Here is a 27,333-nt window from a genome sequence, read left to right as displayed (position 1 = left end):
AAAAATAAAAGAATGGCAACCAGCTAGTCAGGTTCAACTTTCAGTGTTTAAGTGACTGCAGCTGACATTTTTTAGACCTTGGGCTTGGGTGAAGGTTGGTGTTAAGTGACCACCCCTCTTCCTCAACCACTAAAGTTTCCAAAGAAGTGAAATAAAGTCCTCATGTTTAGAAGCAGAACGTGACGAGGATGTGAAATCCTGCTTAACACCAAACTGCTAAACAAGAGGTACCCCGCTTTCTTTTTTTTTTAAATATTTATTTATTTATTTATTTTTGAGAGAGAGACAGAGAGTGAGCAGGGGGCAGGCAGAAGGAGAGAGAGAGACACAGAATCCGAAGCAGGCTCCAGGCTCTGAGCTGTCAGCACAGAGCTGGACATAGGGCTCAAACCCATGAACCATGAGATCATGACCTGAGCCGAAGTCGGATGCTTAACCAACTGAGCCAACTAGGCACCCCAAGAGGTACCCCACTTTCTTAAGCCTCTTGCATAGCATGTATCAAAGGACCCTATAATCCTTTTATTGGTAATTTCCTTCAAGTTCTTCTTTCTTAAGGACCAAGGGAGATTATGCTATGGTTGACAAGTCTTTAAGCCCTGTAGGCGTGATCAGCCCTTGCCTGAGTCCGTTCGGGCTGTTACAACAAAACCACAGATGGGGTAGCTTAAACAATAGCAATTTATTTTTCACAGCTCTCGAGGCTGGGAATTTCAAGATCAAGGTGCCCGCAGATTCAGTGACTGGTGAGGACTCACTTCCTGGTTTGCAGATGGCCATTTTCTTGCTGAGTCCTCATGTGGCAAAGAAAGAGATCACTTCTCTCGTGTCTCCTATAAAGGCACTGATCCCATTCATGAAAGATCTTCCCTCAGGCCTAATCACCTCCCAAAGACCCCACCTCCAGATGCAATCAGACTTCAACATATGAATTTTGAGAGGATACAAACATTCGGTCCATAGCACCATTAAAGCACTAACATTAGTAAATGAAATCTCCGCTTTCCCAGCTTTTCTGTCACTGTGATTGTTTTACATTCTCTGAGGTTTTCAGTGAGGAGGTAGGATGTTGGTTCCAATTATCACATACCCACTCTCCTTACTTCTGCACTCAATGTGCACTGTTTATAGTGAAAACTTAGTCGCCAGAACCCAATTGTAAAACTGGGGGGAAAGAAAAAAAGGAAGATCATAGGAGTGGGCAAGAGGCGTGCAACCAGACCCTTTACATCTGTGAATCTGCACATCCATTTGACAATTAGGTTTCAGCAAGTTCAGATCTGGAGCCATGTGAACTTGGAGCGACTTCGGTCAGTGGCTTTCCCCGAGGCATGCTGGAAAGCATCCAAAGAGTTAGCAGAGAAAGTGTTAACATAATTAAAACAAGACCAGATAACATCCTGGAGGAGTTTCTGTATCTGCCCCCTCCCTCAGTTTGCCTCCCTGTGATGATATATATTCAGACCATGACTTGTAGGTATTCAGTAACTGTCCACCTAAGCCCCTTTGTACACATGTTACACATGTGTGATGAATAACCTCACCGTAGGGCTATCATTGCCCTGCTGAGAAGTAGAGTTTGAAGAGTGAAGCACCCTTTTGCTGGTTAAGGTGTGTTTGAGATATGTGTTGGTATATGCCAAATGAATTTTAGCTTTTAAGACATATAAGAATGCCCCACTCCCCACTACAAAAAAATACAAAAAAAAAAAAAAACCCCAAAAAACAAAATCCAAAAAACTCACAAATAATACACACCATTTAGTCAGCCTCAAACCCTGGACCCTGGAGTAGCAATGGTGGCACAGAGAGATGGCCTCCCTTGACTTTGGGACTGTCCCAGAGACAAGAGGGGCTTGGAAGTTGCTGAGGGCCTTGATAGGTATAGGAAGGAGGAGGAGGTACACAAGGACCGGATGTTTGAGGCCACAGAGGCACCCCGTTACTTCTGAAGATGCTGGAGTGCTGAACTGGGATCCGGGGCATGTGGGGGGCGGGGTCGGTGAGCACCAGACACAGTCCCCCGTCTGGATGCTACAAACTTCTAGCAGAAGCTTCTGTGCTAACTAAGGAGTCTGGACAGGCAGATGTCACCCTGGGAGAAAAGAGAGAGGGGGAGGATTCTGAACTGACTGGGGATTCACCTGAAGGGGACTCGGTAGACCTAAAAGTTACTGCATCTAATCCAGAAGTGAACGTCAAGGTTATGTTTCTTTTTTTGCCATTAGCAGAAATAGGGATTTGGAGCTACTTATAGTTTTATCGCAGACAAATAGAGCGCGTTCTGTTTTTGCACTCTGAGTTATTCAGTTCCTGGCTGACAGCAGTAACATCCAGCCAGGGAATGGTTAGGAGCAAGGGCTCTGGGTGAAGACTGGGCTTCATTTTATGAGCACCTCCACCCTACCCTTTACTAACCAGAAGCGCTGGAGTAAGTCATGCACCCATTCTGTGCTTTGGTTTCTTGGTTGGGAAAACCTGGGTAAAAAAAGCACCTCCCTCGTCACTGTGACAGTTCAGTGAGCTCCTCTGTGGACAGCACATGGAAGGCTGCTGCCTCACCTAACTCGGGCTGCACATTTACGTGGCGCTCTGCGTGAGCCCGCCTGTGCTGGTGGTCCTGATGCAGTGGCTGGTGGATAGCCTTAATAATGACAGCCTTTATTATTCTGAATATTACTACTGGATTCATATTTCATCACCTTTTCTGGACAGTTCTCCCTGCCAATCTCCTTCCTTTCCTCTCACCCTGAGTGAAGGACTTAGAAGCACCTGTGGAATCCCCTACAGTCCTGCCCTTTGCTTACCTGTCTTGCCACCTAAACTGAGCCCCTTGTAGGGGATCGTGGCTCTTGTTTGTTTCTCTGTCCTCAGGCCAGATACAATTTAGGTACCTTATATAAGTGGCTCAGCTCTTGCCTGAGGCGTGGGCAGATGAGGCCAGGGTTTCTGATAGTAGATCTAGTGACCTTCTTACCATGCTTTTGGGGGCTTCCAAAATGATAGAGAAATAGGTTATAGAGATGCAGCAGCCAGCTGGGAGAAGGGCCAAGATAGGTAGTAGGTTCATTTCCTGTTGCTGCTATAACAAAGTACCACAAACTTGGTGTCTTAAAACCAAGGAAATTTACTTCCTCACAGTTCTAGAAGCCACAGTCCAAAATTAGTAGCATTGGGTTGAAATCAAGGTGTGGGCAGACCATGCTCCTTCTGGAGAGAAGGAGGGAATCCATCCTTCGTCTCTTCTGGGTCTGGTGATGGAAAGGCTGGTGGTGGTAATCCTTGGCCCAAGCGCCCATCATCCCAATTTTCCAGGCCAACATCTTCAAATTTCTCCATCATCACATGGCCTTCTCCTCCATGTGTGTCAAAGCCCCCTCTGCTTTTCTAAGGAAAGTTATGATTGTATTTGGGGCCCACCAGATAATCCAGGATAATCTCCTCATCTCAAAGCCTTTAATTTAATCATACCTGCAAAGACCCTTCTCCCCCAAAAAGATAACGGTTACTGGTTTCAGAGATTAGGACCTGGCTACCTTTGGCGTTTATTATTCAGCCTACTACAGGCAGTAATAGGCATTTTCCATAGAATCACCTGCACTTATTTTTCCTGATTTTTTGTGTGGGGGGGAAAGCAGTGACAGCCCAATTTCCCAGGACATTGACTGGCTTCATGACATCCTGGGGTCCTTGGGTAGAAAGCACGTGACAGTGACCTTCTTCCCTGAGAAGCAGTGCCGCTTAACTGGAGTCTGTTCAGTAATAAGCATTTCTTGTGTGTCTTGCATGGATATGCCATTCACAGGGATGCGTGCTGGAGATACGAAGAATGATAAGACAAAAGGAGGGTGAGTTTTGAGGAAGAGTGAAGGGGAAGCCAAAACGCAGAGGCACACGTGTAGTTACGATTCAACAAGTACTTCATTAAAATCCCGGGATTATCTTAAAGAGCAACAAAGTAGGAATTTAATTGAAACATGGAACCTGGTCCAATTGCAAATACCACCCGAGTGTTCCAGCTCTCCCAGGTGGGGCTGCCGAGTCCTTTTGACAAGGCAGTTAAGGTCACCTTCAGTGACCCTCCGCAGAAAATGTATGTAACAGATCTCATTTCTTCTAGACCCTGTCTTTTTGTTTGTTTTGGCTTTTTTGTGTGTGTGTGGCTAAACTACAGCTCAAAATAATATCTATAATATCTGCACAGGACTGTGGAGACGCATCAGTTTATGAATCCTCTGGAAAGCTGTCAGGATCGATGCTGAATTAGAAAAGACCGCTGACACCTTGGGGCACCTGAGTGGCTCAGTCGGTTAAGCGTCCAACTTCAGCTCAGGTCATGATCTCATGGTTCATGAGTTCAAGTCCTGCACCGGGCTCTGGGCTGACCGCTCAGCAGAGCTTGGAGCCTGCTTCAGACTCCCCCTCTTTCTGCCCCTCCCCCACTCTCACTCTGTCTCTCTTTCTCTCTCTCTCTCTCTGAAAAATAAACAAACATTAAAAAAATTAAAAAAAAAATTTTTTTTTTTCAACGTTTATTTATTTTTGGGACAGAGAGAGACACAGCATGAACGGGGGAGGGGCAGAGAGAGAGGGAGACACAGAATCGGAAACAGGCTCCAGGCTCTGAGCCATCAGCCCAGAGCCCGACGCGGGGCTCGAACTCACGGACCGCGAGATCGTGACCTGGCTGAAGTCGGACGCTTAACCGACTGCGCCACCCAGTCGCCCCAAAAAAAATTTTTTTAAAAGAAAAGACCAGTCACTGATTTGAGGGTGAGTATTTATATATTTTCAACATCTCATTTGTAACTTTCCCTGTAGTTTTCCCGAAATGTATTTTCAAAGTGAATTTAGAATGAGTTTCAAAAGTTATGAAAACCGTGCTAGCATAAGTTTTGCGGATTTAATGGAACTCCTTAAAATGATTATTACATGGAAGTTTCAAACATGAAAGTGCACTCCCGAATGAGCCCCTGATAGTATACTAGAATACCATTATATATATAGTATATATAATAGAATACTAATTCACGGTGGGGACTTTAGTACTAGATGGGCGTGTTTGGGTCATAATCATAGAATTTTAGCTTCCAAAAATAATACTATGAGACAATCTCTTCTCTTATGTAAAGATCTCTATCTGTCCCTGCTTCTCCTTACTGAATTTCATGACTCAAGCGCTGAGCCAACAGAAGCTACCCTTCACTCTGTGATGCCCCTTCTCACCTCCTCAATAGCTTTCTCGGATAGATCCTTGTGTCTAAGTGGGAGGCCACAGCGGTGCCTTTCAATGTGAAAAATCTGCCTTCTGAGCCTTCGGTTTGCTAGGAAACAACTATCCATCGTGCAAGAATAGTTTTCGATTTGGAGTTTGATCCAACTGACTGCTCTTGGTGGAGGTGAATGTCAGACCTTGGGATACTGCCGGCGGGGAGAGGGGCAGGTGGGTTATTTGCCTGGCCTCCCAGGCACAAAGGACAACCTGTCACGGAAGCAGAGTGATAGGACTGAAAGCAGATGTCCATCACACAGCTTCCAACTTGTAGTCTGCTCGAAAAAATGATCCATGTCTCAGAAACAAGGCAAAAGAATGGCTTGGCCCTCTTCAGTGTCATCTCCTTCATCTCTAGGGCGGGGGTGGGGGGGGGGGTAACATGGTTTGCACAGGTGATTAAGGTCCAGACATTTGCAGTTCTGTGAAACTGAGTTGTAATGAATTTCTTTCCTGACTTTCAAGCAAGACAGCCAAAGGTTACAATTTCATTGCGGTGGGAATACATTCACCAGTTAGTGATGAGGGAGCATAAAGCAAGTTGACACCCCATAACTCTGCCACCCCCCCCCCCCCACTCCCCCAGGTGGGATGTGTGTGACTTTCCTCAGGAACTCCTGGCTGCCCAAGAACAAAGGAAAGGGAAGAACAAATGGTTAACAGATAGAGATCACAGTCATCCAGGACAGGAGTCTCTATCCGTTTACAAATGTCTTAGTAAATGATAAGAAAAAGGCAATCTTATCAATAGCCTAACCTCCGGAAACCCAAAGACTCAGTTTCCTGGAGCCCCAACAGCACCCTCCCCTCCATAGTGATGTGGGGAACAAAGGCGAGAAGGAAATGGCAGGTAAAATTAAATTTCCTTATAACTGCAGCCCACTGACAAATACTTGAGGCAAATAAGGAATGTTAAGTTTCTCCAGGAACCCCTTCCTGTCTCAATGTTAATGCCTTACCAGAGGGAAAACAACCTTAGCTTGACAATAGCTGAACCTCAAGTATCTTAGGAGTCTTCTTTAGCATATGAAAGTCCTTCTGAAGACCTCACTTTGCCTTTACCTCCATCAACTCCATGGTATATAATCAGTCACTTTTCACAAACTCCAGCGCAGCTCTTTCTGACCCTGGGTCCTGTCCCTGTGTTTCAATAAAACCACCTGTTTGCAGCAAAGATGTCCCTCTTCTTTCTTGGCTGTCAGTTCCAGACCCCTACCACTCCAAAACCCCATCAGTTAGTATTTAATTTAGTAATCTTATTTTAACATTCCTGTATCTCCCATTGACCACAAAAATCCCACATTTTCATATTTTCCTTATGAACTGGTAATGTCATCCTTCTCTTTTCCCATTAATAAGTCAAACAAAACTCTGGCACGTGTTCACTATATATTGTGCAAAAGTGTTTTTAAGGGTTTTTTTAAATTAGATTTTTATAGTTGTTACCAGACCACCCACACTACCTATACAGAACTATGACACAGTACTGCTTATAAGTCTCTGGATACCCTTCTGAATGGCTCATTCATATGGCATTATGTGTTTGTTAAGGGCATTAGATTCTTCAGTGTAAACATTTAAAACATACTACAACTTTTGTATCTCTGGTTTGGCATTGTCTTATTTTCAGTACAGCAAGTGTCTCAAAAAATAAGTGTCTCTTGACTTCTGAGAAGCCTTGGTTGATCACCACCTTCTGAAATGTGCCAAGAGACGTGAGAAAGTCTCTCCTTGTTACCAAATTGTCGATAGAATTTTAAAGACCTATTGAACATTGAGAAACATTAACACATATCCCCTCCGACCCTTTTCTTTCTTGAAGTAAGAACTTAAGGATGTCCCAAGGGGACAGAAACCTTTCCCTTTGATTTTGTTTTTTATGTCTCCCTCACAGTCTGGGTACCATTAACACCTGACATCAAAGTCACAAGCTAAAAGCATGACCTTCCTCAAAGGAATTCTAGAGAAAATTACTTTTCAAAAATGGCCAGTTAGGATCATGGAATTTTGGGAACCCAGAGGTAGAGACCAGAGATTAAGGACCACCTTCTAGGGCTGCCCTTGACAGTACTGAACTGTGGGCTGTTAGCAGCAGCCCCTAGATCCATGCAGTGCCTCACGATCTATATGGCAACTCTGGATGGGGTCCTGCAAGAATCGCAAACTAAGCATGTCCAAAGCTGAACTCATGATGCCCACTTTCTTATCTTCCCCATCTCAGTCAATAGTACTTATTTTTTCTCATGACTGACCTTGGAATCAATCTTAAAATGCCATTCTCTTCTCTTCTTTCTCTTCTCTTCTCTTCTCCTCTTCTCTCCCTTCCCTTCCCTTCTTCTCTTCCCTCCTCTTCTCTTCTTTTCTCTTCTCTTCTCTTCTCTTCTCTTCTCTTCTCTTCTCTTCTCTTCCCTTCTCTTCTCTTCTCTTCTCCTCTTCTCTCCCTTCCCTTCCCTTCCTTTCTTCTCTTCCCTCCTCTTCTCTTCTCTTCTCTTCTCTTCTCTTCTCTTCTCTTCTCTTCTCCTCTTCTCTCCCTTCCCTTCCCTTCCTTTCTTCTCTTCCCTCCTCTTCTCTTTTCTTCTCTTCTCTTCTCTTCCCTTCTCTGTTTTCCCTCCCCTTCCCTCCCCTTCCTTTCCCTCCCCTTCCCTTCCCTTCCCCCCCCTTCCCTTCCCTTCTCTTCTCTTCTCTTCTCTTCTCTTCTCCTCTTCTCTCTCTTCCCTTCCCTTCCCTTCTTCTCTTCCCTCCTCTTCTCTTCTTTTCTCTTCTCTTCTCTTCCCTTCTCTGACTTCCCTCCCCTTCCCTCCCCTTCCTTTCCCTCCCCTTCCCTTCCCTTCCCTTCCCTCCCCTCCCCTCCCCTCCCCTCCCTTCCCCTCCCCTCCCCTCCCCTTCCCTTCTCTTCTCTTCTATTCTCTTCTCTTCTCTTTTCTCTCTTCTCTTCTCTTCTGATTCAAGCCAATCCAGCCCCAGTGAGGCTACCATCTAAATCTCTTGGATTCATTCACAACTCCCCATGTCCTTTGCCAGCAGCTAATGTGAGACGCCATTATTTCTCCCCTGAATGGCTTGATAGTTTCCTAACTTACCTACCCACATCAGTCTTTACCTTTCTCTAATTTTGATAAATACAAATTCATACCTGTTCATCAGCCTACTGCTCCCTTAGAATGAAGCCAGTCTGGACATGGTTTACAAGGCCCTGAACGACTTGTGTGACGACTCACCTCTCCAAGCTCATTCCAGTTCTTCTCTCCTTCGTTCTCTTGTGTCTTTTATCCACCTGCAATGGCTTTCCTTCAGTTTCTTGACTCCACCAGGCCCTATCTGCCCCAGGGCCTTTTTACATGCCATTTCCTCTGCTGAGAACACTCTTTTTTCCTCCTTGCCCTCTTAGAGATGACATCCTCACACCACTGGTCTGGGTCAGGATGTCCTGTTACAAGTTTTCACTTCACTTCGTATTTCTCTATCAAACCAGTTACCAGAATAGAAATTGTAGCAGTATCTTAAGTGCTTGAATATCCAATGTAATGCTGATATGTTGAAATATTTTTTTCTTTTCTTCCTTTTTGTGTGCATTTGTTGCAAAAAAGTGTCTTTTTACCCAACCTTGATGCAGGGGTGACTCTTTCCAGGTCACGATGAAAATGTACCTCCTTCCCTCTACTTTCTCTCCACTGCATGCAGACCAGGCAAATCTTTCCAAAGACCAAGAGCATCCTACCCTTGACACAGGCGAACCATGTTTTCTGTTGGAAATGGTTTGGGAGCAGGTCTAATAGGGACCCAGCCTTTTCTTTATGGGCCAAGTTCTATTGGAAGAGACACAGGGGCTTTGAGCTAAAACATTGAGGCTGAGGCGGGGAAGTTAGGACAGCCGGGGCGGGGGCAGATTTGTGATACGAAGGAGAGGATTCTGGGCCTGAGGACTCCATGTGCCCTCCATGTGTGGGATGTGATCCTGACCAGCTCTCTGAGAGTGGATCTGCTGCTAGGAGGCATCTGGCAAATGGACAGACTGGAAAGACCACTGGGAGAGCAGCAAGCCTACCTAGCAGCCTTCAAACAAGGGGCAATTCCAAGACACCTGCATTTGAGCTACTCCCCAGCCCCCATCTGAGGACAGCTCCAGGGCATCTGTAAATCTAAGGGGATCTCTGGAACCCTAATGGAGACTAATGAAGAGTTAACGTTCTAAAAAGTCTATCTGAGCATTCTGGAGCATTTTAAGCTTTTCTAGAGCTCAACCTATTGTATAATTTAGTAATGCTGCCTTTAATGGCTGCATGTCTTTCAATTCCACCCCAGTGGATTGTGACTTCCAAGAAAGCTAGACTGTCTGCATCCTGATTTCTACTGTATACCCACACAGGACACAGTAACTGCACGCAAACTTGTTGAATGTTTCCACAATGAAAGTGGGGAGACTGGATCACATATGGTTTTTTTTTGGTGATGTTAGCCCTCAGAAGTGACCCTGATTTTTTTTTTTTTTTAATTTTTTTTTTTCAACGTTTATTTATTTTTGGGACAGAGAGAGACAGAGCATGAACGGGGGAGGGGCAGAGAGAGAGGGAGACACAGAATCGGAAACAGGCTCCAGGCTCTGAGCCATCAGCTCAGAGCCCGACGCGGGGCTCGAACTCACGGACCGCGAGATCGTGACCTGGCTGAAGTCGGACGCTTAACCGACTGCGCCACCCAGGCGCCCCATGTGACCCTGATTTTAAAAGAATCAGACTTAGGACCCCATACAAACATCAGTTAAAATGAGAGTTCTCTGGCTGAGTCAGGAATGGGCCTCAGCGTCTCAGAAGGTCCTTTACTTTCCCTGCTCCTTCCCTGATGCATCCCCCACCTGGAATTCCTGGGACATCATCCAACACCCCCAGGACTGGATCATCTATTAACAAGCCTGCTTTGCAGTTGCATAAAGCTTTCCAGTTACAACATGCTTTCTAATATATTATTCTTACTAAATTGGTGACCTCAAAATACATCCTGTTCTAAGACTCTGGAATTAGTGTGGCAGTGAGCTAAGAAACTTGTAAGCTCTAAGAATCTTCAGGATGAGCCAATTTTCTTGATGCCTGAGGCTAGAATTCCTGGCCCCCAAAACAGCTTCCTTAGTACATGGCCATGAGCTGATTCTGGTATTTCAATGAAGCAAGGAAAAGTTGCCCAGGGCTGTGGCCTGTCTCACACCAGGTGGTCAGAAAAGGTTGACTTAGCCAATTCCTGCTTTGGACAGGGAAGTTCGCCTGACTTCCTTGATTAGTGATTGCATTTGACAGCCTAGCCTTATCTTAATTCCCCAGCCCTCTCTTACTTAAATCTTAGGAATGGGAGCAGGAACCCCATTCTGCCAAGTCTGGGCTCTGTCTGCACTTTTCTCCACTGCCTTAATCATACCACTGTCTGTCACATTTTCCAGACCCCAAGCAAATCTCCCTGACGCCAGCAAGACCAAAATCTTCTGCTTTCCCTGCTCCTGCATTTATTCTTCATCACTGGCCTTCAGACTCAGGGGACTGTCCCCACTGTGTGAAGACGGCATGGTTTAGATTGCATTTCCTAACATGCTGGGACCAGATCTTCAGCATCATGCCAGCCCCTTATGACAGACGTGTGAATTAGCTTCTATCCAAGGGGCTGTGATCTGTAAGAAATTAAGGGGGATAAGAGCTAATCATGTGTCGTAGGAGAACACATTTTATGTTGCAAATAGGACTCCTGGCTCTAAGAGTGGACCAACCTCTTCTGCCCCCTCTCCGCTGACTGAGAGCAGCGCCCAGAGCCTCGGTTCTAAAATACGTAGATGCTTAGAAAGGGGCCTAAAGTCCCCACACTGTAAGAAAAACTGACATCCACATCATCATAAGCAAAGATGGTTATGATTTGAGACCTCAATTTAGCATCTGATGGACCTGAAAAGTATCACCTGTGCTTTCTTAATGAAAACCATTTATGTTGCCCTCTGTGCTCTGAAAATATGTCTCTCTGACAACAGATATAATGTGATTGATGTCCATGAGAACATTCTATAGGCCCTAATTGCTCTGATTGAAAACAATGACTTTCAAAGTCTTTGAGTGAGGGAAATATTGTCTCCATCAACCGCCAGAGCCTTTCCCGACATATTGCCTGCCTTTTTCCTCCCCACTCACACCTTTTCTCCAGATGAATTACCCCATTACACCAATGGGAAATTCAAGCTTATGGCTGGCAAGTTGTGAAACCAGCAACTTAACTCACATCTGCTGGCTTCCAAAGGATATGGCTTTTTGCAATCTCCTGGAAAGGATTGTCTATATAATCCTTTTTCCACCAAGCTTCCACCAACTTTTATTTTTTTCTTCTCCATTTGTTTCAGCCTCCACACTTACTTCCCAAACACCTTCCCCGTATCACCTCAACAGTAGGCCACCTTTTCCCCTCCATCGTTCCTATTTCGCAATGGCAGAAATAGCCATAGAAAAAGGAAAATTGATTAGAGAGGGTTGGAATGCACACATGATGGTCTTTATTCTCTATCAACTGCACTAAATATTCAACAATACCAGGGGTTTTTCAGACAAGTACCCTCATCTAAATTTGTTCATCATAAAACAATTTCCTAATTTCCTGGGGGAACATTACTCTTTGGGGGACTAATACTCCACGTTAGGTTTCTTTTACAATAAAATCTCATTAAATTTGGCTCAAGCCACTGGGAAAGTGTTGTAATGTTCCTGCATTGGGAGAAATGGAGAAATGACTTTTTAAAAAGCATCTATGAAGAACTAATATGCTAAGCCAGTAATAGTGTAAACGAGGGACCTGTTTGACCTACTTTAAGGAACAAATATTTAAAGAACCATGGTATAATGCATCGTTTAGGTGTTAAACACAGTGCTTCTCAGGCAGGTATCATTCAAATTAAGATACTCCAAGTTTTGCCAGATCTTGAACCACATATACTGCTTTATTAATATTTTTCTTTATACCTCCTCTCTCCTTTTCACATACATGAATATATCTCTAAAAGAAACTTTGTATCCCCAGATAAATAGAAAACAAGACTCAGTCCATAAGTAAAAGCTACCAGTCAACATTAACTCAAAGGAGACAGTACAAGCTACCAAGTTCTGGCTAATACTGGCTGCAGAGGTTCTCCGCCTGAGACTGGCTAGGGCTGCACAGTGTTGATCAAATAATAATCCTGCGTTGAGTCTTCCTCCTTTAGGGAATCAGAATGTTATCTATTATATTCTGATATTCATATTCTGATACTATCATTCTCTCCTTTAGGGAGTTGCAAATGGAATTTGCTATGTGATTTTGCTATGTGATTTTGTATCATTTAGCACACTCCGCCCTTCTAACCTTAAATAATCTTTCTGCCACGAGGGGTATGCTTCTATCACCCTGAGAAATCCAGCGAGCCTCCCTCCCTCATGTATTCCTCACACTCTCTCTATAAGCAGGATCATCAAATCTTCATGTAAATAGTTTCTAGCTAGTAAATTTGTAGATTTGAGTGTCACAAAATTCCATTCCTTTAATGACCTCCCTAATCCAGATTCTTACTACTTTGCGGTGACCTTCTGAGACTTCCCCCTTCTGGTCAGCCCATTAGTTCTGTGCTTCACTATAAACAACCTGAAGCCAAAAAGTTTTGGGGGATTCCCAGACTCAATTCTGAATTGGGCTGCTCCTCTCAGAAACAAAGCAGGTCAGCTCACCGTGCAACTGCTCTGTGCCATCACTCAATACATAAATCTCTAACCACTGGGATCCTTGCAATAAGAACTGAAATCTCGAGTGATTTCCTCATTCTGGAAACCTCTTACTCATTAAAAAAAAAAATTTTTTTTTTTTTACATTTATTCATTTTTGAGAGACAGAGACAGAGCACAAGCAGGGGAGGTGCAGAGAAAGAGAGAGGGAGACACAGAATCCGAAGCAGGCTCCAGGCCCTGAGCTGTCAGCACAGAGCCCGACAAGGGGCTCGAACTCATAAACGGTGGCGAGATCATGACTTGAGCCACCCAGGCGCCCCGCCTCTTACTCATTTTAAAGGAGCCTGGGACCCCTTCTGCCAGTGAGGCTGGATTTCTTTCTCACCCACTTACTTCTGCAAATGTTGTAAACTCCTGTAGTGATGTAACGGGAACTGGTTGCTGGGCAGAATTTCCAGGGTGGCATGGAGAACAAGGAATGACAAGGCAGGGAGGAAAGTGCATGGACAGGATCTCATTTTCACAAAGCAACACCCCAAATCAGTCTTCACCTATGTGTGAAATAATGGTGAACTTGTAAGTAGTTACTTAGATGTGCTTATTTCTGTATTTAACTGAATCATCCTTTTGAATCTCTAAATGTGGAGGGTAGAAAACTGAAAACTTTCCAGTCAATGGACTATTTTGATATCCAGTCTCCGGTGTATAAACACCCCCACCCTAATTTAGCATGGTCTCTTTGGGAGCAACTAGACTGTGAATTCAGTCTGTCCTCCTCCCCGTCTCCTTCCAATATGGTGTCCGGTGAGGCTGCCCCTGGAGGCTCTGGCTCACAAGGGACACTGAGCACAGGTAGCCCATCCGGGTCCTTCTCCACGGGGCTCTGGCTGAGAAGTTTTGCCCCACTTGTTACTGGACACAAGCTTGTTCTCTGCTGAAGTCCCTGCTTGAAGGGAAGCTCCATGATGGCAGGGATTTGGATCTATTTGTCTCATGGTTCCCTCTCCAAGACCCAGAGCTGCGTCAGGCACACAACTGGTGCATGAGAATCCCTTCTTGAATGAACTAATGACTATAATTGGTTCCTCCTGTCCTTCTGGCCCTGAGCCACACTGTTGCCATTGAGGCCCCAGCCATGGTGCCCTACCTGCCCAGTCCCAGGCCAGTGCTAGCCCACAGGCCTTTCGGTATGTCACATCTCCCTGGGGGCCCACACAGAAATTTTCCTCTTCCAGAAGACCTAGACCCAGAACCATATACAGAAAAGATCTGTGAAGAATGTTATTTCCCGGCTCTCTTTCTATAAAGCAAAGAAGAGCTTCCAAGTGCTGAGTGGTAACGTTGAGTCAGTAAGTGAAAAGCCGCAAACCCTGCTTAACTGTTTAGGAAGATGTTTCTCTCTTGCCAAAGACTATTGTCTTTCTGCAGGTTCAGAGATCCTCTTTTTGTATGTCATAACAGAACACTCGTCTGGCTCTTCCAGTTCTTTCTGTAGGGAACATAATTCTTTCCCTGTTAGAAGGGATGTTAGCAAAGGGATGCTTCTAACGGAAAAGGAGATTGGTTGTGCTCAAGGCAATGCAAGAAAGAAAGACATTATTTTCCCAAATGAATTAGCCAACAGCTTGTGTATCTGTGGACGTATCATTTTCATGAATATACAGCAAGGTCTGGGAGAATAAGCACCACATTATTAACATTTTTCCTGTGTCGGGGGCCGAGTAGGGTGGGCTTAGCATACAGAACAGTAGTTGTTCTGCACATCTTTGTTGTGTGAATGGCTAAAATGAACATTGTTACTTTCATTTTTAATTTTTTAAAAAATATTTATTTATTTTTGAGTGAGAGAGAGAGAGGCAGAGAGAGAGAGAGAAAGAGAGAGACAGAGGATCTGAAGCAGGCTCCGTGCTGAGAGCAGAGAGCCTGACACAGGGCTTGAACCTCACAAACTGAGAGATCATGACCTGAGCTGAGGTCGGACCCTTAACCAACTGAGCCACCCAGGCTCCTCAAACACTGTTACCTTCAAACTCAAGATCTTGATACGTTGGACAAGTGTTACAAACACTGTTACCTTCAAACTCAAGATCTCGATACGTGGGACAAGTGTTACAAGAATGACAATGATAAAATAAGCTGCTTGAATCTTCAGAGGTTTACATGTCTGTGTGTTTATGGGTTTGCTCTGCATAGTACTTACAGCTCTGAGGTGCAGGAAAATCACTGGGGGACTGAAAAAACCCCAGAGAACTGACACCGATTGTCTTGGGTGGGGACCCGGGTGGTCCTCACACACCGTGGACACTGAGAACCACATCCAGCATGGATGGCAGTCACAGTGACGTCTTGACAAGAAGTCCTCCTGTGGAGGCAAGCTTGAGGGAGAGACTCTGAGATTGAGGCTTATGACCTTATCTGTCCCACCCTGCACCCCCAAAGAGAGGCTGCAAACACCCCCTTTGCGCCAACAATAAGCAACACATCGCCAGGGCTGACTGCTTTCAGTGAAAGTGACTGATTGTTCCTTTCACAAACCTTTCTTAGATACCTACATGATGTGTGGGGCACCCCCATAGCATGGATCCTGTGGGAATGTCCATAGCAGGGTGCAGGTGGGTGTGGCGGGGGTGGTGGGGTGAGGGCGTGTGTGCTGATGTCTTCGAAGAAGCTGGAGTAATTTGCAATACGCCCCAAGGAGCCTTCTGAGATGAGTTTTCAGGCATACAGATTTGAAGCATGAGCTAGATAGAGAGTTGGGGTGATTACAGCACAGTTCTGTCACTTGATGTCCGCGTGGAGGGGTATGCAAGGAAGAGGGAGCCCAGGACTGGGCAGCCGTTTGATCAGAATCTCAGCGCGATCTTAATATTGCAAGATCTCAGCAACGCCAACAACACCAGCATGGTCAGTGATAAAAGGAAATAGGGACAGTGACTTTGAAACCATAAACACACAGATTTGGGAGAGGTTATGTGACAGGGGCCACCGAGAACAGCCCCTTGGAGGAAATCAGCGGCCGTGCTGTTGAGGATTCAGCGGTGTGTGCCCTCACCGTTGGCTTCGTCGTCTGTGCATCAGCAGCTTGGTACATCCCAGGGACAGGGAGCGGGGGCACGCCGACCTGCATCGGGCAGAGCTGGTCTGTGGAACTCATGTGAGACGCTACCAGGGAAACTTCTAAAAGTCACTGTTGGGAATACGAGGTGAGAACAGGGCTAGAAAAATGGTGCTTGTTTCATCATTAGTCTGATTTAGTCTTGGACACCTGCATCCAAAAAAAAAAAAATTGCACAAAATGCCAGTCACCCATGATTAGCATAGCGCTCTGAGCGTTAACGTGGCCACAACTTGAGGGCCTAGGAGAGCAGGCCAGGCAGGCCAGGCAGAGTGGCTTCACTGAGGAAGTGTCAGGAAGTTTGCCCCCCCAGGGGGTGGGGCACGACACAATGCAGGGTTTTGGTGGAAGTTGGCTTGTCTTTGTCACAACCCAGCATTCCCCAAGGATGTCAAAGACCCTCAGACAGGGCCTGATCTCTTGGAATTCACCAGCTAGTCTGCATGTCTGCATGCGCCTTCGGGAGGTGGGGAATCTCTGGTTAGTGTGTTGTCTGAGAATGTATCTGTGGTTTCATCGGAGTAGAATTTCCAGTTACCAACTTGCATCAACAAGAAAGGAATTTGTCACCAGCTATTCTCCAAACATGAGGTTCAAAGCCCCAAATACTCGTGAAAAAAAAATCTGAAATTTCTCCTATCTTGTTTTTTGTTTTGTTTTGTTTTGTTTTTTCTTTCCTCTCTCTCTTTTTCCCAATGTCACTGTTTGAGTCCTTGGTGTTTTCTTACTTGTGATGGACGATTTCCCTTCAGCTCTGTGTTCTCTGTCAGCGAGACCCAGGCCAACTTATGGGGTTTATGGTGTAGCTCCTTTCTTTGTTGGAAAACAAAAGAAGTAAATGTGATGATGTTCAGAAGACCAAGGAATCGTTCTGCTGCCCTCCTTTTTGTGAGTTTTGCAATTTTACGTTTCAAACCCCTTTGAAAGAAAATTCAGAGCTAAAGGTAAAAACCAAAGATATCAACTTACCTTTCATCTCGGCTTCTGCACATTTGGTGATCCTTACAGCTAAGAAACCAGGGCACCATTTTGCCAAAACATGTTTTTGAATTATAAACGTATTTCAATAAAACTTAAGTATATTTAAAACATAAACTATGTATTTTTGAGGTGTATTTAAAAGTGAGTAAATATTAAACAAGGTTGTAAAAACTGAAGTCTATTTTACACATGCCATTTAATAAATAAATGTTTTACTGTGACAATGATGGAATCATTACACTATTCACAAAAACTTTACAGAATTTACCAAAATATTAATTTATCGTGATAACAGAAAAGAGGTCTGGGAATGAGACCTAAAATTGGAATTGTATGATGGGTATCTCCTTTTATTTCTTTCTTTGCTTTTTTGAGACTCTTAGTATAATTTCATTTGCTGTGCCTTGGGGTCATGAAACATCATCCAAATGGCCCTCTGGTCCCCCCATCTAAGCCTTGCACCTGGGGTAGCTTCGTCTTGCTTTGCCAGTGGGGCCAGTTTTGTGCACGAGGCAATGGCCAAGAGAAAAGACTTCTGCCTTCTACTCAGCTTGCTTTTCCCTCATGAAATGGCTTTGACATGGCTGGACCACAAATCGTGCCCATGGCACAAGAGAACCTGCCCCATTCTGGCCTCCTACTGTGGAGCCCATGGGCCTCACTCAAGCTCTCCGCAGATTCTACTCATTTTCTTTTAGACCATACATGCTCTTCTCCTCAAGACTCTATACAAAATGGCAAAGGGAAGCAAGACACATAGACTCACCCTGGCATGGAAAGATCGTACAATTGGCTTGGGGCCCTAGCCTGAAAAAAATAAAAAATAAATAAAACCCCAAAAACAAAATGGGGAGGTGTGAATATTACCTAAGTTTGAAAAACAACCTCCAGCACTCCCCCATCTATGGCTTCATCAGATACAGGTCTGGGGTCATCCTTGAAGAAAGACATGGCAGCATTTTGGTGGGTTGATAGGAATGTTTGTAGATTAATAAATAGACCCAATAACTGTACCCTACCCATGAAATTTTCTTGAGCCAAATTCTAATAGAAATGAGTCTTTTCTAGTGAAGTTTTCTGATGAAATTCCAATATGGACATCCACTCACTTGGGAATATTTATTAAAGGGGGAAATGGAACAGAGATAAGGAGGAAGACCATGTCAAAACAATGTAAGGATTTTTCAACAAAAGAGCATGAGGAGGGATGCCTGGGTGGCTCAGTCCATTGAGTGTCCGGCTTGGGCTCAGGTCATGATCTCACGGTTCGTGGGTTTGAGCTTGACATCAGGTTCTGTGTTGACAGTGAGGAGTCTGCTTAAGATCCTCTCTTTCTCCCTCTCTCTCTGCCCTTCCCTCACTCACACTTTCTCTTTCAAAATAAATGAATAAACTTGAAAAAAAAAGTACGAGGACAGGTAAGGGAAGACGAACTCAGTTGTTCCTTGGCCGTGGGTTGAATGTTCACTATAGTTGGGGGAATGAAGACGGGTATGGAACTGGTAGGAGATGGTGCCCTGTTCTGAGGTGTGGTGACAGGCCATTGCCATATGCCAGAGCCACAGCTACATACATCATGGATTAGGGAAGGAGAGGCGAGGAAATCCCTAAAATAGATGAGGGATTGGTACCCCAACTTTTTCCATCCAGGAGCCAAGTTACTTTGTGTCTCTAGGATACACATGGGACAGAAAGATATGCATCAAAAACTTTGGGTTAAGAGGGGCGCCTGGGTGGCTCAGTTGGTTAAGTGTCCGACTTCAGCTCAGGTCATGATCTCACAGTCTGTGAGTTCGAGCCCCAGATCAGGATCTGTGCTGACAGCTCAGAGCCTGGAGCTGCTTCGGATTCTGTGTCTCCCTCTCTCTCTGCCCCTCCCCTGCTTATGCTCTGTCTCTCTCTGTCTCAAAAAAAACCTAAAAACAAAATACTTTGGGTTAAGAGACCAGAAAGTCACCAAAACATAAAAAGGAAGAGGCATTAATACCTCTATGAATTATCATCAGTAAAAAAGCAAACTGAACTTTCCAGATCCGCTTTGAAACTTAATGGGAGGGAGAACAAAAAGCTTAGGGTAGAAATTCACTGTACAGTATGCATGAGTATTGATGTGATATACGTAGAATGGTGTCAAAAATGCCTTTATTCGGGTACCATTTTTGTCTTGTTTTGTGTACATGAAATAATACACATGGAGGTTTCATCTGTGTGTTCATAAACTTGTTGCCATAATCCTGCCAGTTCCACGGAATCCCGCAATCTGCAATCTTTTTTTTTTTAATGTTTATTTATTTATTTTGAGAGAGAGAGAGAGAGAGAGAGAGAGAGAGAGAGAATCCTAAGAGGGCTCCATACTCAGTGCAGAGCTCGGCACAGGGCTTGATCCCATGACCATGAGATCATGACCTGAGTCAAAAATCAGGAGTCGAACATGTAACTGACTAAGCCCCCCAGGCATCCCTGAATCCTGTGATCTTGAACTGTGTTCTCCTACTTTGAAAATCTCAAGGACTCGAAACTTTAAAATTCCTTACAAGTCTGGATGTCTTGATAGCAAAACCCAGATTTGCCAAGGCTGGTCCGACTTTTCTGGGGACTGGGAGTAAACATGTGGGCAAGTTTGGATGACCTTGCGTATGAACGCCCCACAATCTCTCTAGGGCAGGAAAACAAAAGCCTTAGAAATACTGCTTACGCTGGCCGGCCGTGCTTCAAGAACATCCTGTCTGCCTGGACTCAATCAGAAGCCTTTTCTCCATACATTCTCTGCGGGGCTCAACTGTGGTGCATCTAATGACGGTGCTGCTCACGTGTATGTTCAGTTTCCTCCCTGCAAGAGGGAAAAAGGAGCCAGACCAAACGCAATTAAAAAGAGCACTGTAAAACTTTTAGCGTGGGACCTGAAAATCTGGAATCTAATCACAGCTTTGCTGCCACCTGACTGTGCACCCTGAAGCAAATTACTTCACTTCTCTGGGCCTGAGGTTGCTTACGTTTAGAATGGAGAGGCGGGGTTAGTGCTAGAGGATTCCTCCAGCTCTCACATGTTAAGATCCTTTTTAAACATATTTTCATTTTTAGGTGGTGGACACCTTTCTAAAACATCAAAAATCACTGATATTCCTCTGTATCAAATTTCTCTGCATTGTCTTTTCTGATTTAAACTCTCCTCTCCCTTCTCAGAGGGACTGGCTCTTCTAAATATAGTGTTTATTATTCTTTGCATTTCTTTTTATACTTTAATGATATATGTTTGTACCGGTAAGCAATATATGTTGCTGTTATGCATCTTTTAAACTAGATGTATATAACCATAATCTAGTCTATTCTTTTGCAGATGGAATTATTTGTTTGAAATTCTGTATTTGAGGGTCGTATATGCTGGCAGAATTTTACTAATTTTCTTTGTTGTAAAAGAGCATATTAAGAATATATTGAGGGATGCCTGGGTGGCTCAGTCGGTTTAGCACCCGACTTCGGCTCAGGTCATGATCCACAGTTTGTGGGCTTGAGCCCCGTGTCGGGCCTTGTGCTGACAGCTCAGAGCCTGGAGCCTGCTTCAGATTCTGTATCTCCCTCTCTGTGCCACTCCCCTGCTCATTCTCTCTCTCTCTCTCTCTCAAAAATAAGTAAACATAAAAAATTTTTTAAAAGAATATATTGAATACATGTATTGATTACTCAGCTGCTCAGCATTTAAATTGCTTTCCCTTGTTTGTATTACAAACATTAATATTTTGGTATGTGTGGTCTTGTATGAAAAGCTATATTCTTAGAGGTATATACCTAGGAATGGAACTCTGGTCAAGGTCATGCATGTTCAGCTTCAGTAGTCCACTTTCCCGAATTATTCTCTAAAGTGGTCGTGTCCAGTTACATTCCCACTAGGAAGTTATCGGAGTGCATGTGTATCACATCACGTCCTGCTGGGTTCTCCTGATAAGGCAATGTAGTCCTCCCTGCATACAGGTGACCATCTTGTCTAGTTTATAGGGCGACAGTGATAAGAAATGGAAAAGAATGAATATGATTCATTCGTTTGACAAATCTTGAGTACCTACTGTGCACCAGGCATGAGGAAGTGCTGGGGCTCGAGAGACCTGCCCTCGTGGAACTAACCAGGCACATGTTTAGTGACGGTCTCCTCTGTACAGGGAATCCATCGCCTATTATTCTCACGTCATTACTGCAAAAGCCATTTGAAGTAGCTGTTGGCAACTGTGTTTTACAAATGAGTAAACTGAGCCACGGAAAGGGCACATAACTAGGAGTCCAGAATGGATCAGAACCCAAGTGCGACTGCAAACGCCCCGTCTATTCTTCTACTTGGTCCTTCCCCACTGTTTGTCTGAAAGCCAGTGTGCAGGCTAGACTCACCCTGGAATCCAGTGTGAACAGGAAATATAAAGCTTTGTGCCTGCCTTTCAGATTGAGAAGGCTGGAAATCCCCGAAGAGGAAATTGTTCTTCAAAGCTCTCATATCTGGAAATATTTTGAAACTCTGGGGAAGAGTTCTTATGTCTACTCCCTTCTTCTTTTTTGTATCTTTTGAGAGGACTCATGTTTGATTATGGATGGCTGGGTTATGGTCTCTGAGAAACACTAGATACCCCTAACCCACAGAGATATGAAACTATACAGGTGCTGAATAATATTGACTTCTAAAGAGCTGGAGACTTGCCCCACCCCCCCACCCCCACCGACATCTTGAAAGTATTTTCTCTGTGTCAACTACATTTCTAATCCTAAAAGAAAGATCTTGGTATTTGGAATATACAATGTGCCTTTTTCTCACAGCAAGGTGTACAATTAATTCCTTATGTTCTTGAATAAAATAGTGGAGCAGAGTATCTCCAGGATCCCCAGAGCTTTCAGGCACACAATAACCGTGTTTATCTTTCCATTTTCAAAAGTGACCACTGCACACCCCTGCCTGCAGGAGAATGAGTAGTTAGAATTTTTTCAATTGTTTTCCCAAAGAAAAAGAGTAAATGAAGTCATCGAGCCATCTGGTCGACCTTCAGCAATCATTCACTATATTCATTTATCATATCTATGGGTAAACTGTAATAACAAAGAGCTAGCTACAGAAATACGAACCCTGGGAAAAGTTTAAGTGTGAAATGTTAAAATTTATAAAAGGAGGACACGGGAAAAGGGAATATAGCCTCCTCGTACCTCTTGCTGTCCTCGTTCTTCCTGTGTTTCTCCATCTGTCCTTTAGTCTTGGCTGTTCTGACTTTTCATGGTGACAAGTATTTTCATACTTCCCCACTCTGGGGGAAGGAGTACAGGGGAATAAAATTTGGGGGGACCGCCTTCTCTCTAAAATCAGGCTTCTGCCTCTCAGAGGCTGAGCAACTGCCCCAAATAATAGAATTTTAGACAGACAACTGGAATTCAAACCATCAGGCTGCCACACTCCTAAATCTCCGTCCCTGTACGTCCACTTCCCATCATGGGGACCTAACTGGTTAATTAAAAACACAAATCTTGGGGCGCCTGGGTGGCGCAGTCGGTTAAGCGTCTGACTTCAGCTCAGGTCACGATCTCGCGGTCCGTGAGTTTGAGCCCCGCGTCAGGCTCTGGGCTGATGGCTCAGAGCCTGGAGCCTGTTTCCAATTCTGTGTCTCCCACTCTCTCTGCCCCTCCCCCGTTCATGCTCTGTCTCTCTCTGTCCCAAAAATAAATAAACGTTGAAAAAAAAATTTTAAAAACACAAATCTTTATCAGATTAAAGCAGAGCACACAAAACCTACAAACTGACTTGTGGGAACTAGGGCGAATTTTTATAAAGTGACCCAACATGTCCTCATCTCCTCTGAAGCTACACAGTGTCCGCATCTTCAAAGGAAACCTTATTTGGAAGCTATTAGGTAAGAAATGACCTGTGATTAGCTGGTGTCACAGTAATTCTGGATGTGGACTTCTGGTCTTTTACAAAGCGATTCTCACGTCCGCAGGGGAAGGACAGAAAGATCTGACAACCAGGTCCAGGAATTATTCTCCAGAGTAGCCCAGCTCCAAGCCAGGTCAACTCCCAACTCATACACTGGAGAGTTATGGATATGGTGAATGGAACACAGCATGTTCATGGGATAAAACAGATGGGTGGCTAACAAGGATATTCTCAATTTGTAATATTAAGAATGTCAAGGATGGATGATCAGAAGTGACATCCCATCACATTTGCCATCATCTATTGGTTAAAAGCAAGTCACAGGTCTTGCCTACACTCGAGGAAAAGAGATTGCATACAGAGCATGAATATGGGGCACCTTAGGGTCTATTTCCCCCACTGGGTGATATGAAAGGTTGCCAGCTTTCAGTATCCATAACAGGAAAGGGCTTTGCAGCCGGTCTGTGGTCAGTGCAAACAGCACTGCTGTTTGGACCATAGAGTCTGGGACCCCCTATGGTAATAGGATAGTAGAGGTAAAGTGCTCAGAAGAAAGGCCATGTGGATTTAACTTATTAATTAATTAATATTTTAGGTATCAGAATCATAATTTTATATAATACAGTAAATAATAATGCTTTATGAATGTGCTATCTTGATTGGTCATATGATTTTTCTGGCCCACTTTCCTACAAATTCATCCAAATGTGGCAAGTTCATTTTCAATGAGTTGAAAGCAATGTCAGCAGCTCTTGGCAAATGTAAGAACCACAGTAATTTTTAATTTTGAGAAGTCTCTTTCAGCTGATGCAACCGTAATTGGAGTTGAGTGTTTTACAGGTTGCAACAACATGAGGACAAATTTCTGATAAATTACTTCAAAGTAAGTTTTTAGTACATCTAGAGTATGATTCTAAATCTTTTTTTCTGAAAAGACTTAACCCTTTATATAAATCATTTTTGTTTAAGTCTGAGTTTAATTTTAAACATAAATTTATACAGTGGCATTTTAATGCTTCCTCTGACATTTCCTGTAACTTGTGGAGTTTGTACAAGAAACCAAGAGGGACTTTGTGATTTTTATATAATTTAAAACGCCCATTATGTAGTCTGTTGCTATATATTCAATGACAAGAAAACATTAATTTAAAAATTGCCTTTGTTGTTAGTAGGAATTTGTTCATTGAAAAATTCATAGGAAACTACTGTTTCTTTTGAATGGATGCAACAATTTTTAACTACAATTTCTATTTCTAAATTTGCTTTCCAATCTTGCAGCAAGTTTCAAAGCCAGAGATTCTAAATTCTTTGAAGAATTCTAGTAACTCCTTGATACGTTTTATTGCAATGTCTATTGTGTATGCCTTCTGAGTTCTGATCCCAATTTCAATGTGTGTGTAGTAATGGCGGGTGGGGGGGGGGAGTAGTTTCCCCACACATTCAAGCAGTTCTGGGACACCAGCTGGGTGTCCCACAATTCAACTCAGTTCTGACACTATCTCCAGGTAGATAGTGTCTTCAGATGCCACTTGCAAGTCTCGGTCATTACTCATGCTTCTGGTGACTGGCTATAGGCTGGAGGGTCCAATGACCCCCTCTTTGGTAGCCATTAATTTGCTAGAGTGGCTCACGGATGCTGAGAAACATTTTATTTACTAGGCAACCGATCTATTATAAAAAGATACATCTCAGGAACAGCCAGACGGAAGGATGCATAAGATAAGGTGTGAGGGGCAAGGGTGCAGAATGCCCATACCCCCTCCAAGTGTGCCATTCTCCCCAAACTTCCATATTTGTGTCAATGATAAACTCTCTGAACCATTCTGCCCACACTGTTTTTGGGTGTTTATGGAGGCTTCATTACATAGACCTGATTGATCAAGTCACTGGCCATTGGTGTTGATTCAACCTACCTAGAGGTCAGGTAGGTAGTAGGGAAATTTCAACCCTTGGATCACAGGGTTGGTTCTTCTGGCAACCAGCCCTCACCCTTAGGTACTTTCCAAAGTTGGTTGATGTTTCTTGCTGTCATTGATATTTATTGATGTTTATTGCTCTCTTCACTTAGGAAATTCCAAGGGACTTTGGAGCTCTGTGCCTGAAATAAGGATGAAGACCAAATATATATATATATATATATATACACACACACATATATGTATATATATATTTATACATATTTTTATACATACATATGTATGTATACAATATATACATACATATATCTATATCTATACACACACATATTTCATATTATAAATCACAATATTACAGCTTCATTTTGCAATAACTTACTGAAACATCTACTGGCTGCACAGGTAGTTCCCACCCTGGTGCTCAGGATGGAGAGTTCGTGTTGGTGAGGCAGCCACAGGGACAGGCTCCAGGGACAGATGGCAGAGCTGGCCTTTCCCCACAGGTCCCAGCATTGAACTCAGGAGGTGTCTCTTCTTTCTTTCAGGGCTGTGGCAGCAACTGCTGTTGCTGCTGCTCTGTCATCCCAGCCAGGCTACCCTTTGGGGTCTTCAGGGCCCTGCCCTGCCCCCCCCCCATATGCTGTGTGCACCAGGTAGCCAGGCCAGCTGCTCACGCTCACGCTCCTGTGCATCCTGAGCACCGCCTGCTGTGCCTGTGGACCTGACCCCATGTGCGTGGACACTGTCACCTCGTTATCTCCCCTGCACACGTGCATGATCTTTTGTCCCACTGGACTTCCCCGTAAGTTCAAAGACAAAATCGTTAAGAATTTCAAGATCGTATCAACAGAGCATTAAACCAAATGTGTAGCTCCTTATGGGGGGGGGGGGGGGTCCTGAGAGACTACACTGGTTATACTTCCATGAAGCGAGTCCTGCTGGCAGAACTTGCTGGAAAAGTGAGTGTCATGGAGGTCCTGCCTGCTGCTGGCCGCTCCTCTGTCATAGGAGCAAACAGGGAAGAGCACACAGAACCAGGAAGAGAAGCCCTTTCCTCTTTTCATGTTCCTCCAGTGTCCCTCCGATAACAAAGATTAATTACGCCAGTTGACAAAGAGAAAATGTATATAGGGTTCACCTTCACTATCAATGGAGGATAAACAATGGATTTAGAAAAATAAAGCATTGGCCTAAGTCACTCTGGAAATGGGTGGGGTCTGTAAGACTAAAGACAAAAGGAACTGTACGTAAGCACTGTACTCGAGTTGATAGGCTTTTTTCCATGAAGGTATGGGTTAGCAATTCTGAAACCACTATACATGTAAACTTGGATTGATTTGCTTGAATTAAGTAGATGGGTAATCTACTTTGGAGTAAGAGATTGCAGCTAAGCAAGGGGAGGAGACTGGAATGTTCTGTGCGGTAACAGATCACAATTGGAGACATCGGTATAAACCCATTTGTGGCCCAATATAGACATACATGGTTACATAAAGAAATTCTTATAGATATGCATATAGACACTGGTTAATATACACACATACATCCCCTTTATCTGTCAGCTGAGAGGGAAAGCCTGGAAGCAATGATACCCTAAGGCAACAAGTGCACCTAGAAAACAGATCTTGGTTTCTGATACTATTCACTAATAAAAGGAATGAGGGTCCCTTGGAGAAGTGGCTAATTCCAAGACTGTGGCAGAAAATATATGAGATGAGGTCGGTGTATCTATAGTGCCTGAAAGAGAGAAAGTGCTCAAAAACAAAAACATACCACAGTAATGGGGTTATGTCAACGGAAGGCAGATGGCAACTAAAAGACTCCCAAATGGCCAGAGCTGGAATGATATCAGCCACAAAATAAATAAGGTAGTTTTGGATTGTTATTGAATACCTATGAGTCCGTACTGAGATAGATAAACGATTGAACAAACAAGTGGGGTAGAATAGACAAATCCCCCACACCAAAGAACTGTAAATGATTTATGTAGCTGTTCTTCCACCCCCACGGTGATAGAACATAGGAAATGAAGGGGAAGAAAAGGGTAACATCATCTCAAGCCAGGTGATCAGGGTTAGCAACAACCAGTGACATCAGTGATGTCACGCTGATAGCACGCACTCTTTAAATGGTGTGAGAAGGATGGTCCGTGGCTCTGTGGTCTTCCTTCCAAAAGCACGTTCCTACACAATAAAAACCTCAAGACAAGTCCCAGTTGGGGAATATTCTATATAATGAATGACCTCAAAACTGTCAAAAATCAGAAAAACCAGGGAAGTCTAAGAAATTGTCACAGCCAAGAGGAGCCCAAGGAGACAGGACTATTAAATAGAATGCGGGGTCTTGGATGGGATCCTGGGATAGACGAGGGCACTCAGAGAAAACGGAGACAATCTGATGTTCGTGATCAATCAACATTGGTTCATTAACTGTGA

At 44.0% G+C, this 27,333-nt stretch overlaps 1 long non-coding RNA gene across 1 annotated transcript; it reads right to left on the bottom strand.

The window, feature by feature from the left end:
• Positions 1-16,743: 16,743 nt before the first annotated feature.
• Positions 16,744-25,075, bottom strand: LOC123593261. Its single transcript, XR_006710218.1, has 5 exons — positions 24,896-25,075; positions 20,870-21,065; positions 19,779-19,913; positions 17,072-18,019; positions 16,744-16,915 (listed from the first exon to the last, which is right to left on the bottom strand). It is a non-coding gene; the product is annotated as an uncharacterized LOC123593261 (long non-coding RNA).
• Positions 25,076-27,333: the final 2,258 nt, after the last annotated feature.

The sequence above is a fragment of the Leopardus geoffroyi genome, chromosome D4 (assembly GCF_018350155.1).
Source record: "Leopardus geoffroyi isolate Oge1 chromosome D4, O.geoffroyi_Oge1_pat1.0, whole genome shotgun sequence".
NCBI classification, from domain to species: Eukaryota; Metazoa; Chordata; class Mammalia; order Carnivora; family Felidae; genus Leopardus; species Leopardus geoffroyi.
The sequence above is the reverse complement of the archived record's forward strand: the minus strand, read 5'-3'. Positions and strand labels throughout refer to the sequence as shown.